The sequence below is a fragment of the Sorex fumeus genome, unplaced genomic scaffold (assembly GCF_029834395.1).
Source record: "Sorex fumeus unplaced genomic scaffold, SorFum_2.1 ptg000034l, whole genome shotgun sequence".
Taxonomy (NCBI): Eukaryota; Metazoa; Chordata; class Mammalia; order Eulipotyphla; family Soricidae; genus Sorex; species Sorex fumeus.
In genome coordinates, this window is record NW_026606091.1 from 27,699,790 (window position 1) to 27,712,761 (window position 12,972).

The 12,972-nt window shown below is 59.2% G+C and overlaps 1 pseudogene; it reads left to right on the forward strand.

The window, feature by feature from the left end:
* Window positions 1-12,972, forward strand: part of LOC130026602 (polypeptide N-acetylgalactosaminyltransferase 12-like) — a 210,256-nt pseudogene that overhangs the window by 181,914 nt on the left and 15,370 nt on the right.

Genomic DNA, 12,972 nt, shown 5'->3' on the forward strand with positions numbered 1-12,972 from the left:
CCGGGCCCATTTCCAGCAAGACTTCCGGCAGTTTTGTCCCCAGCAGCCTCTGTCCTCGTCAGGGTCTCCCAGGACTCTGGGATGGGAGTCCCCAGAGAGCCCCTCTCCAGGACCTGTCCGTTCCTGTCCCCAGAATAGGACCTCCTGGGCTCCTGCTGTCCAAAGACCTGAGTGGCTGGACACTGGTCCACCCAGCTCAGGAAACAATGGGGGTGGGAGCTCAGGGCAGCACTGAGGAGCTGGGGAGTCAAAGCTGGGTCCCCGATTCCCAGACCCCTCATTACAGACCCTCCTGGCAGTGGGTCTAACTGTGCGAATACACCCCTCCCCTCTTGTTTGGGACAGAAAGAGCTGAAAGAACATAATTTTAAAACATCAAGTGTATCTTATAAAGGCGGAAGATTGCTTGGCAGAGCGACATCCTTTAGGGGAGAGTGATTTGGGCTGGTGCTCAGCACCAGGAGCTTGAAGCATGTGATGTCTGAGGAGGGCAAGGCGGGGAGGAGTGACTTCGAGTGTTGAGGGAGGGGCCCTGTGAATGGGGCACTGTGACTGGGGAGACAGGCTGGGAGCAGGAGCTGGGCGAGTCTCCCCGTCCCTCCGCACCTGTGTCCTGCTCTGCGGGCAGCCAGAGGAGATGGGGTCTGCTGTCCACTCCCCAGAATGATACGACCATGAAAATGCAGAGAGCTCTAGGGCCGGGACATAGAACGCTTGTTTCTAGTTGTCCCTCGTGTCCCTGCCAGCACTGCCAGGAGGGCTCCAGTGGGTCCAAAGCAGGAAAGAATCTACTTAGTAAGGGGCCCGGAGCAGCAGATGGCGGTGAGAAATGAGCAGCCCCCGAGATGAGGAGGAGGAACCAAGAGTCGGGGCTGTGGACCATGAAGTTTGGGTGCGGTTGAAGGTCTGGGGTCCTTGACTGTCTGCTTCCTCTCAGGTTTACCGGCCTCTGGTTGCCCCTGAAACAGCCACATCGTTGACAACATTTGCAAGGACAGGTGGAGGCAGGAGGTTCCAGGAACAACGGGTGAACCCGGAGAACAACTGCGGATGCGAGTGGGGGCTGAGGGGACTGAGCTGGGGTGAGAGAAGCGGGCGCAGCTCCTCCTGGAGTCTGAGGGCTGTGGGGTGGCCGGCCGGGAGCCCGGCCAGGCTCGAGTTGTGTCTCTGTAACAGTGGAAGGGGTCTGGGTAACATTCCCCAGTCTTGGAGCTGAGCGAGTCTCCTATCATCTCCAATTATCACCTATCATTCCAACATGTCTTCACTGTGAGCCCACGAAAAGTTGCCGAACACGAAGAGTTTTGAGAGAGGGTGCAGGGGTTTGCTGGCCATCAGCTCCCCTCCACCCTGGGGTATTCTTGGGGCATAACAATTCAGTCTTCTGGGCTGTGATTTTCCTGCTCTGTGAAATGGGCTGGTGAGACCCCCTGTGAGGCCAAGAGCCTGCCTTGGGTGATGGCAGGAAGGACAGGTCAGAATGCCCTAACTGAGGGCTGTGGTGGCACTGACTGGCCCACACTACAAGGAGGGGTCTGGAGTTGGCAGTTGCCAGGTAGGAGTCAGGGTCCGAGGCAGAGGAAGACCCAACTCCTAGGCTCTGGGACAAAGACCCCATGGGGGCCTGTGGCTGAGGGTCTGAGCCCTGCATCTCCTGGCTGGGAAGTAGTCGGCCCTACTGCCTGTCCTCACAGACACTGTCCTACCTCCCACAGATGCCGGTGCACGACGAAAAGGTGCAGTGCCAGTGGCTTCCCGGGGGAATTTTCTGCTGGTACCTGGAAATGCACATAGCTGCCGACAAGAGCACCTGGATGCCCGCAGTCACCTGGGCTCCAAGGAGGAGCAGCTGTACCAGCGGATGCTGCGGCAAAAACAGCCCATAGACCAGCTGCTGCAGGTGCCACCAAGGCAGCAGGCCCTGAGGAGGCCGCCATCAGGGAGCTGAGGGAGACCAGGTGAGAGAGGGGCCACGGGCTCTGGGGCAGGAAGGCCCTAGACCTGCCTCCTCAGCTAGTGCCTTCACCCCAGGTGCTCTTCTGTGGGACTCAGCAGCAGAAACAGCAGCTGCAGAACCTGGTAAACTAGAAAGGAGTCCCGGAAAAGGAGTGACAGGGAGAAGCCCCTGTGGGTCAGAGGGCGGGGCTACTGGGGAGGGGAGCCAGGCGGCCCCACCCCCAGCCCCCCACCTCCCCTGCTTGGCTGAGACCCTAATGCTGCCCCACATCCCATCCACTCCAAAGGGATTGGCGTGGAGACGAACAACACACAGGTGCTCCTGGACACAAAACGTGAGGAGCTGGAGGCCACGGAGAAGGAGGACGCGCAGGGGGCCAGGCAGGAGGAGTGCCAGAGTCCAGAAGCTGGAGGAGTCAGTCCAGTCCCAGGGGGCAGGGACCATGGCCTGTGTGAGAACCAGAGACGCTCCTGTTGCTGTCCTTAAGGAAGAGGAGTCCACCGTCATCGGACCCAGGTCCTGTAACGACCCGCCAAAAATCCAGAAAACGCAGCTGGTCAGCAAGAGCTCCACTGGCAGCCTGACACCCAGCTGACACCTCGATTTTACTGCACCGACGCACCCTGCCGCTCTCACCCAATTGATCTAGCCCAGACCCGTCCTCCCCACGCCACCCGAGTTCTGCCTTCTGCCTTGGCCCTTTGCTCTTCTCCCTCCACTAGAACCAGGGATATCCCTCACTGCAAGACCAGGGATCAGGGCAAAGGCAAAACTATTCTCCATCTCAAGAAACGGGAGATCAGGGGGACAGTAAAGTCTCCATCCACTAGACCCCGAGATGTGGGGTAAGAAATGTCCCCATCCCAAGGCACCCCAGGGATCAGGGGGCACAGTTTCCCCCTCCACTAGACCCCAGGAAATGGGGGTGCCAGAGATGGCCCCCCACCACTAGATGCCAGGGATCGGGGGGCCAGAGATTCCCCCCCCACTAGAGGGCAAGGATCAAGGGGGGGCCAGAGATCCCCCCAAGCACTAGACGCCAGGGATCGGGTGGGGGGGCAGAGATTCTGCCCCCACTAGAGGGCAAGGATCAAGGGGGGGCCAGAGATGCCCCCCACCACTAGACGCCAGGGATCGGGGGAGGCCAGAGATTTCCCCCCCCACTAGAGGGCAAGGATCAAGGGGGGGCCAGATATGCCCCCCCACTAGATTCCAGGGATCGGGGGGGCCAGAGATTCCCCCCGCACTAGAGGGCAAGGATCAAGGGGGGGTCAGAGATGCCCCCCCCCCACTAGACTCCAGGGATGGGGGGGCAGAGATTTCCCCCCCACTAGAGGGCAAGGATCAAGGGGGGGCCAGAGATGCCCCCCCACCACTAGACGCCAGGGATCGGGGGGGCCAGAGATTCCCCCCCCACTAGAGGGCAAGGATCAAGGGGGGGCAAATATGCCCCCCCATCACTAGACGCAAGGGATCGGGGGAGGCAGAGATTCCCCCCCCCAGTAGAGGGCAAGGATCAAGGGGGGGCCAGAGATGCCCCCCTACCACTAGACACCAGGGATCGGGGGGCCAGTGATGCCCCCCCACCACTAGACACCAGGGATCGGGGGGGCCAGAGATGCCCCCCCACCACTAGACGCCAGGGATGGGGGGGCCAGTGATGCCTCCGCACCACTAGACACCAGGGATCAGGGGGGGCCAGAGATGCCCCCCCCCCACTAGACGCCAGGGGTGGGGGGGCCAGTGATGCCTCCCCACCAATAGACACCAGGGATCGGGGGGGCCAGAGATGCCCCCCCACCACTAGACGCCAGGGGTGGGGGGGGGCCAGTGATGCCTCCGCACCACTAGACACCAGGGATCGGGGGGGGCCAGAGATGCCCCCCCACCACTAGACGCCAGGGGTGGGGGGGCCAGTGATGCCTCCCCACCACTAGACACCAGGGATCGGGGGGTCCAGAGATGCCCCCCCACCACTAGACGCCAGGGATGGGGGGGCAAGTGATGCCTCCCCACCACTAGACGCCAGGGATCGCGGGGCCAGAGATGCCCCCCACCACTAGACGCCAGGGATCGGGGGGGCCAGTGATGGCTCCACACCACTAGATGCCAGGGATCGTGGGGACCAGAGATGCCCCCCAACCACTAGATGCCAGGGATGGGGGGGTCAGAGATGCCCCCCCACCACTAGACACGAGGGATTGGGGGGGCCAGAGTTGCCCCCCCAACCACTAGACGCCAGGGATCGGGGGGGCCAGAGATGCCTCCCCCCACCACTAGAGCTATTGATCGAGGGGGGCCAGACATGCCCCCCACCTCTAGACGCCATTGATCAGGGGGGCAGATATGCCCCCCACCACTAGACGCCAGGGATCAGTGGGGCCAGAGATGCTCCCCCAATCACTAGACGCCAGGGATGGGGGAGCAGAGATGCCTCCCCCTACCAGTAGACGCCATTGATCGAGGGGGGGCCAGAGATGCCCCCCACCACTAGACGCCAGGATCGGGGGGTGCCGATGTGTCCCCTTACACTAGACCCCAGGTATTAGAGGGGCCGAGATGTCCCCCTCCACAAGGTCAGAGGAATCAGGATGGCAGTTATATCCCGCCAGCACTAGCAAACAATGATTTGGAGGTCAGAAGTTACAACTCAGCTCTCCCCTCCCCATTGTGGGGTCCTGTTTCTGCGCATGACAGCCCTGAAGCTTGGCCGCTTGTACCATACAGTGACCGGATTCTACACACTCTTTGGGGCTGTTTGGGGACTTTGTATTGCTGGCTGAGAAGAGGGGAAGGAGGAAGGCGGGCTTTCTCCCTGACTGCCACTGTCTGATTTTCACGATTGTTGCAATAAATGGATCTATCCCAGGCCTGTGTGGGTGTGTGTGTCACTGGGCGGGGCAGGTCTGGCCAGTAGTTGACAATTGCTTCTAGATTGTGGGAAGCCTTAGCCATGTCACCATGCCAAGACGAGTCACCTGCCTGCCCCTGTGTGAAGCCTGTCAATGACCCCAGGAGAGTTCATCCCAAGGGTTGAAGGTCTCAATCACGGATGCGTCCCCAGGAGGGAGGGCAGGATGCAGCACCCAGAGCCCTGCCTTCCACTGCAGCACCTCCATGGCCTCCCCTGCCCCTGGTGCCTGTTTCCCCATTCCCCTCTGCAGTGGCACCAGGGACAGACCCCACTTTGCCCCCTAGTGGCCACATCAGGTTTCTCAGGATGAGCACTTGAAAGTGCTCCTGCAGCAGGTGGGTCCAAGGTGCTGTCCCCTCAGCCAGGGTCCCTCTCCATGGCACCTGCCCTGGCAGGAAGACAGTGTGTTATCAGTGGAGCAGGATGGGGCCGTGGATGAAACATGTTTCTAGTGTCCCCGAGTCTGTACAGAGCTGATCCAGGAGAATAGCGCCCCACTTCTGTGTGGACCATCAGGTTCCCTAATACAAGTCCCACTGCCACCATCACAGCATGGTCAGACCCCATGAAATAGAGAACCAGACCCTGACTCCTCTTTGTTCCTGCACGCCTGGACCTGGTGGGACAGCCTTGGCTGAGTGACACTCTACTGGTGACAAGAATTGTGTCCAGATCCATGTGTCAGACCAGATGGCAAAGCCTCAGAAGGAAGAGCCATCCTTTTCCAGTCATTTCCAGGAATTTGGTCAGCCATGCCCCTTCCTGCCAGTCACATTTCTACTGGGAGTCACACTCCTGGTAAGGCAGCCCAGGGCAGGCACAGGCAGCTCCTGGTTTACCCCTCGGTGCCCAGTTCATAGCCCTGCCCCTCTACCTGCACCATGGGCCTGGGGCCGCCCATTCACTCTCACGGTTCTGCACAGCTCACACATGTCCTGCACACCCTCTCGCAGCCTCTATGGGGCTCTGGGCTTAGCTCCCCGTGTCCTGCCTCTGGGTCCCTGGGCTCTGGAAACACCAAGTCAGGTTTGCCTTGAGGTTTGGGGAGCTGAGAGACTGTGGGGATCAGAGGCTCTCCCCTATCCACGCTTGCCGGTGGGGAGAGCTGTTCTCCCATTGAACGACTGTCTTGGGAGTTTTTCCTCTTAGAATCTGACAGAGTCTCACCCAGACACAGGTGGCACCCAAGAGTTTGCCAGAAGCATCCCAGTGTATTCCATGTGTGCAGGCTCTATCCAGCTACCCCCAAACGGGCATTAGCAGGTCAGAGCATAATTATGTAGGTTGTTAACAGGCTACCTCGATTCTGCAGTAACAACTTTCATCTAACAAACAGTGGTGCCTACTGCTCTCAGGTGCTCCCACAGTAGTGACTCCAGTTTCTAAGCTCCATTGTTTGAGCGTTCCCGTGAGCCTCTTCCATTCCTGCTCGGGCAAACTGCTCTCACTCTCTTCCTCGGTGAGAGATTTGGGAACCCCGTCCGGGTCATACAGAGGGACAGAGACATATAAATAAAGTTAAGGAAATAGGAGTAGCTTGCTGGGGGCGCTCCCGGGTGGACCCTCCGAACCTCAGGTGAGGCAATGGTACACCCGCCCCCTGGGTTAGATGAAGGGGCCTTTGGAGTTGTCTTGGTCTGCTCCGAGTCATCTCTTCGTGGGTCAATGGTAAGGATCCTGGAATGAAGCTGGTGGCTTCCTGTCACCAGGTGGGCGATACGTCTTGTCTTCCTCACCTGGAACAAGGTGATCTCTGACTCCAGGAATGGTGCTGTCCACTCAGCCGGTTGCCATTTGGTTCTGGTCACCATTTTGTCAGAGCAAACCTCACATTTGATTCTTGTCAAATTCGGTGATTCCTGACTCATCCATCTTCTCCACCTCCTAGAGTGGGTCTCTCAGAGGTCCTGCCTAGTTTTTCGCTTCTGCCTTTTGTTGCCTGCTTGGTTCCCTCCCCTTATGCTTGGCAGACAGAATCATGGGCTACAGACCAAGCAAAAGTCTGAGCCGAGAGCTCCCCCTCCTCCAGTGCACTTTTTCTATTCTGGGAAAGGAAGTCCTGAAAAGGATGGAGGCTGGAACAGTCAGCAACTGAGTTCTAGGCACGACCTGGGACGGTTTAGGGGATCATGAATTGGTGGCAGAGGAGAGAGAGGGTAGAGGGCTGAATCACTCTCCCTGACAGCCACTGTCCTGTTTCCAAGATTGTTTCTACAAATGGATGCATCCCAGCCTGTGTGGGTGTGTGGCATTGGGTGGGGCGGGTCCTGCCAGGGAACGGCTCATGCTTCTTGATGAAGCATGAGCTGTCCTGTGGGGGTCTCACCATGGATCAGAACCTGACATGACATGCCCATGGTGCCTGTTGCGTCTACACCCCCGCTGCAGTGTCCACCGGGAAGAGCCCCAACCTTGCCCCCAATGCTTCGTGGGTGCCAGGCCCCCTAGTGGCCAGATCATGCCTCAGGTAAAGGACCTGCAAACCTCCAGGTATTTCCCAAACCTCTCAAGGACTGGATGGAATTTCTCTGCCCAGAGCCTCACCCCAGTGTGGAACCCTTCACTGCCCACAGGCTCCCCAGACAGCACAAGCCCACAGTGACCCTGTGACCCTCCATCAGAGATGGATTTGATTCTCAGCCAGACATACGTGTTCCCGAACCTCCTCTCCCCACAAGGCTGCCCCGTGGTGTCCACCAGTGTCCCTAGCATTCCTGTGCCCCATCCCCAAGCCTCGCATGAGTCAAACGTGTCTGTGAGGAGACTTGGGGCGTGGGAGGAGGGGATGAGTGGAGGGTACATGAGTTTGTGGTATGCAGGAACGGGAGACGGTCGGAGGGAACGGACACCCCAGACAGGTGTTCTCCACACAGGGATTTTTCCAAGTGGTTCTGGAAGGAGGGCAGGGAGGGTGCCAGGCAGAGGAGGAGAGAGCTGAGTAGAAGCTGGGCAGTGGGGTTGAAGTGGGAGTGGACAGAGGTGAAACCTGCACAGCCTGAGGATGGAACCGTCTTCCTGTCTTTGGAGCCTGCCTAGGTTTTGGGTGGCAAATCTGTGAATGTTGCTGCCCAGCTTAAATACACAACCTCAGAGCAGGGAGAGAGCTCAGGGTCAGGGGACCGTGTGAAAAGACCCAAGTGCCTCCTTGGACACTGCCTGCCTCCTGGGCACCATCAAGTTTGGCTCTGGGGGATCCCATCCCGGCCCAGGGATGGCCCTGTAGCATTGGATCTGAGCCAGGTTCATCATTGGGCCATCTGTCCCTGGAGGCCATGTCAACAGTACGACTTCGTGGGTGACCCAGCCTGCCCTTACCAGAGTGACTTCAGGCTTTTTGGGTGTCATTGTACAACCTTTCTTGGGAGCTACCGAGGCTTCCAGGAGGCTCCAGGGCAAAGCATTTCTAGAAGATGCGGCCAAATTCTATGGCAGGTCTCAACCGTGATTGACATTCCCTTCAGAGGTCCTTCGAAGCACCGTGCCAGGCCTGGGATGCCCCGGTGCAGGGTGTTCCCCGTCCCTGAGGCTGTGTTGCTTCTGCAGGTGCAGAGAGCAGAAGTACAATTATGAAAGTCTGCCAACGACGTCCGTGATCATCGCGTTTTATAACGAAGCTTGGTCAACCCTAATTCGCAACATTTACTGTGTCCTTGAGACGTCCCCAGACATCCTGCTGGAGGAGGTCATCCTGGTGGATGACTACAGCGATAGAGGTGCCCGGCCTCCCCTCTTCCCTCCCCTGGCCTCCCCTCCCCCCACCCCGCCCTCTCTTGACCCCCATCCTCCCCTCCCCTGCTCTTGCCTCTGAGCTCTGTCTGATTCTCGCTGTGGACGGGTTCTGATTGAAAGCTGTGCTGGCCTGTTCTCTGGGAGGCTCTAGATAACAGTGATTTACAGGAGACAACAGGGAACGTCTCCGTGCAGTTGGGGTATGGCTGTAGAGGGCAGGTGTGGGAGCAGGTGTGGGGGACAGGTGTGGGGGATAGATATGGGCTATAGGCATGGGGGAACAGGTGTAGAGGGCAGGTGTTGGGGGGTGGGTGTGAGAGAGAGGTCTTGGGGACAGAGGTGGGGGAGAGGTGTTGGGGGCCAACTGTGAAGGAGGGTGTGAGGGCAGGTGTGGAGGCAGGTGTGGGGGCCAGGGGTGGGGGCAGGGGTGAACACTCGCCTTCTTTGGGGTGCTGTGCTCCCTGGGATGCCCCAGCCTTGCCCCTCCCCTCTCTCTCTCACTCCCACCTGTACTGAAGGGTGTCCAGGGGACTTGGGCAGCACCTAGTAGGGGGTCTCACCTCCCACCCTGCAGAAGAACAGTCACCTGGCCACACCTGGCTGCAGGGGACGCTCAGGACTGTAGTCTCGCTTGTTTGTTCTGGGGGCTGCTGGGCGGTTCTCCGGGCTTGCTCCTGGCACTGTGCTCAGGGCTCACTCCTGGTGTGCTCAGAGGACCAGGTGGGGCGTTGGGATCACACATCTTAACCTGGGGGACTGATGTCTATGGGGTGGTGGCCATGTACTCGGCTGGAAATAGTGGAGAGAGAATTCGGGGTCATTCAGCGTTGCCCATGACAGCGTTGCCCATGACAGAGTGCAGGGCAGGTGAGCGTGAGGCGATGCCGATAGAGCCACCTGGGCACCAAGTCCTGACAGTCCTGAGACCTGGGCGCCTGGGTCCAAGAGGGGCACGTGGGAACGTTGCTGGTGGTTCTAGAGTTCTCCGTCCCAGCCTTCCCTTGCCCGGGCAGGGCGGGAGTGAGCCGGCTGCCCCATTCTCCTCCCCAGAGCACCTGAAGGAGCGCCTGGGAGCCGAGCTGGCCCACCTGCCCAAGGTGCGCCTCATCCGCGCCACCAAGAGGGAGGGCCTGGTGCGCGCCCAGGTTGCTCAGGGCTTCGGGGGCCAAGGGTGACATCCTCACCTTCCTGGACTGCCACTGCGAGTGCCACGAGGGCTGGCTGGAGCCGCTGCTGCAGAGGTGCGTGGGCGGTGCCCAGTGGGAACACGGGAGACCCAGCTCCGTGGGCCTCGGGCTCGGCCTGGGTGCCCTGTCCCCCAGTCTCAGGCCACGGCTCCATCCCTGGTCACATGATCAGGGACCCTGGTCTGGGAACCTTCGAGGGTATCAGGCGCTGCTGTACCCACGGCTTGCTGGTATAGGGGAGTTTCTTTTACTGCCGCTGGTCAGGTGCCTGAATCGAAAAGTGCTGCCCTGGGCAGAGAGGCCAAGAACAGGATGGTGTGGATCTGACTTTCCCAGGTCATCCAGTACCTGTGTTGCCTGGGGCTCCTCAAGTCTGAAGGGACCCACAGAAATGGTGATTCACAGTAATTTCTCTTATGTATTTATTTATTAGGTAAGGTAAGGTAAAGGCCCTCCCGTTGATCGTCGATTTGCTCGAGCGGGCCCAGTAACGTCTCCATTGGAGACTTTGTTGTTACTGTGTCTGGCATATTCAAAACTCTCGGTAGCTTGCCGGCCTCTCCAAGAGGGGCAGAGGAATCGAACTCGGGTCGGCCATGTTGGCCGCTTGTAAGGCGAACGCCCTACCCGCTGTTTTGCTTTTATGGGTCGCACCCGGCAATCACAGGGGGTCACTCCTGGCTCATGCACTCAGGAATTATTCCTGGTGGTGCTCAGGGGATTCTATGGGATGCTGGGAATCAAACCCGGGTCAGCCGCGTGGAAGGCAAAAGCCCTACCCACTGTGTTATGGCTCCAGCCCCTTTATTTTTTGGGGGGTGGGGGGAGTTGTGTGTGTGAAGGGGCTTACCCGTGAGTGCTCAGGGCTTACTCTTGGTTCTGTATTCAGGGATCACTCCTGGTGGTGTTCAGGGGACCACATGGGGTGCCGGGGATTGAACCAGGGCAGCCACCTGTCGGGCAGGCACCTTCCCTGGGGTCCTGTGTCTCTGGCGTCCACCTTCCTTAGCCTCACTAGGAAACCATGAGCAGAATCATGGACAGGAAGCAGATGGCCCTCGCCTGGGTTACTTTTATCTTCTTACCCCTGTAGTCTTAAACTATGCTTTTAAGTATCATTCTTTGAAAGGGTTTTAAATGTAGGTGGGAGGGGAACCACTCCAGGCTGCCCTTCCCCCAGACCCACCTTACTCCCTCCACTTCCTCCCTCCTGATGCTGCATCACTGTTGTCAGCCACCCCCAGACTTCTCCAGGTGGGCTGTGCCCCCATGTGGCGTGGACAAGGATGCGGGGGGAGGGGTTCAGGGTCTGCGCAGCTGGCCTCTGGAGCACACGCACCCACTGTCTTCTCTCCCAGGCGTGGGTGTCCATCATCTGGCCCCCAGCCTCACCCTGCTGCTCTCTACCCTCCCCATCTCTGTCCTCACCCACTCTGGCTCCCTTCATGGCTTCTTTCTCTTCCCCAGCTTCAAAGAGGGTACCGGCAGCTGGACTCCCAGGGGCCCAGGCCAGTGCCAGGGGCTGAGAGCAGAGCCATCGTCGTGTCTCGCTCTCCCTCTGAATCCCAGGCTGGAGGGTGGCATTGGGGACCGATGCCAGGCAGGGTCCAGAAGCAGGGGACCTGAGGGTACACACTGGGCCTCAGTGGGAGCGAGCATGGCTTGGAAGGGGCGCGGGCGTTCCCGGTCACTCCGGTCCTGGCCATATCTGGTGTGTGTGTGTGTGTGTGTGTGTGTGTGTGTGTGTGTGTGTGTGTGTGTGGTCACTGCAGGATCGGGGATGAGGAGACGGCGGTGGTGTGCCCCGTGATCGACGTTATTGACTGGAACACTTTTGAGTACCTGGGCAACTCCGGAGAGCCTCAGATCGGTGGCTTTGACTGGCGGCTGGTGTTCACGTGGCACGTGGTCCCTGAGCGGGAGTGGAAGCGGATGCAGTCCCCCATCGATGTCATCAGGTCAGGACTGGCTGGGAGCGTAACACCCCCCCCCCAACAACTGCAGCAGACGCCCGGGGGGAGGGCAGGGATGCTTCGCTGGGGCCCCACCTGGTTTTGTTCTAAAGCATCTGCTGATTATTTTTTTACTCTACACCCACCCCGCTCTAAGTGTGGGGTTCATATTCATTGGCCTATTTTGTTTATTTAAAAACAAAGGTGAGGGGGCTGGAGAGATAGTTCATGGGTAGGGCGCTTGCCTTGCAGGAGTTTGCCCTGGGTTCGATCCCCCAGGCACCCTGTTATGGTTTCCCGAGCACCGCCAGGAGTGATTCCTGAGTGCAGAGCCAGAAGTTGCTCCCGAGCATTGCCGGGTGTGGTCCCAAAGCCAAAGCCAAAACAAGATAAATAAAAATAGGGTGAAGTACGTATCCTAAAATGTACTGCTCTGACCGTTCTTAAATATATAACTTGGGAGACTCAAGCGCGCTTTTCCCTCGACCTCGCAGAATCTCTCCAACCGTCAGGCGGTGTGTGTCAACCCCAGCCCCTAACGGCTCCATGGCCTCTAACACACCCCCACAAAAACTTTCCCCCTTCCAGACGCCTCACGCGAATGAGGCCACCACGCTTTGTCCCTTCGCGTTTGCCTTCTTGCCGGTCCCGAGATGTTTGCCTTGGGAACCCATAATTCTGCCTTGTGTCAACGTGGCCGGTTTTGTTGGCCCCTTCACCTCCGGTGGGTGTGTCCGCCGTCCAGGAGTTGTGTGCCATGCCCTGGGGAGGACTGATATCACAGGTGCCCTGCCCCCTGGACTGGTGCCAGTCTCCAGGGCCCGAGGTGGCTGGCTGCCACTTCCGGCTGTCCACGTGGGCGTGGGGTTCTGGGTCAGGTGGCGACTCCATGGTGACGACTCTGAGCACTTAGTGGCAGGCCTCTGTGGGACTGAAGCCAGTTAGGGGATGGGTGAGGGCGCAGGGTGAGGGCGGCCGAGAGCCAGCGTTGGTCAGTGGGTGAGCCTGGGTCTGAGCCCGGCTGCTCGCGTTCTGTTTCATTTGTTTGGCTTAGTTTTCGGGCCACACTTGCTGAGGCTCGGGGTTACTCCTGGCTCTGCACTCCGGAATTACTCCTGGTGCCTCGTGGTGAGGGAGCTGGTGGGCACAGGATGGGGTGCAGGGACCAGGCATGTGTTAGGAGGCTCTGCAGACTTCCCCGTCAGAAATGCGGGCGCAGGAGAAGACGGAGGC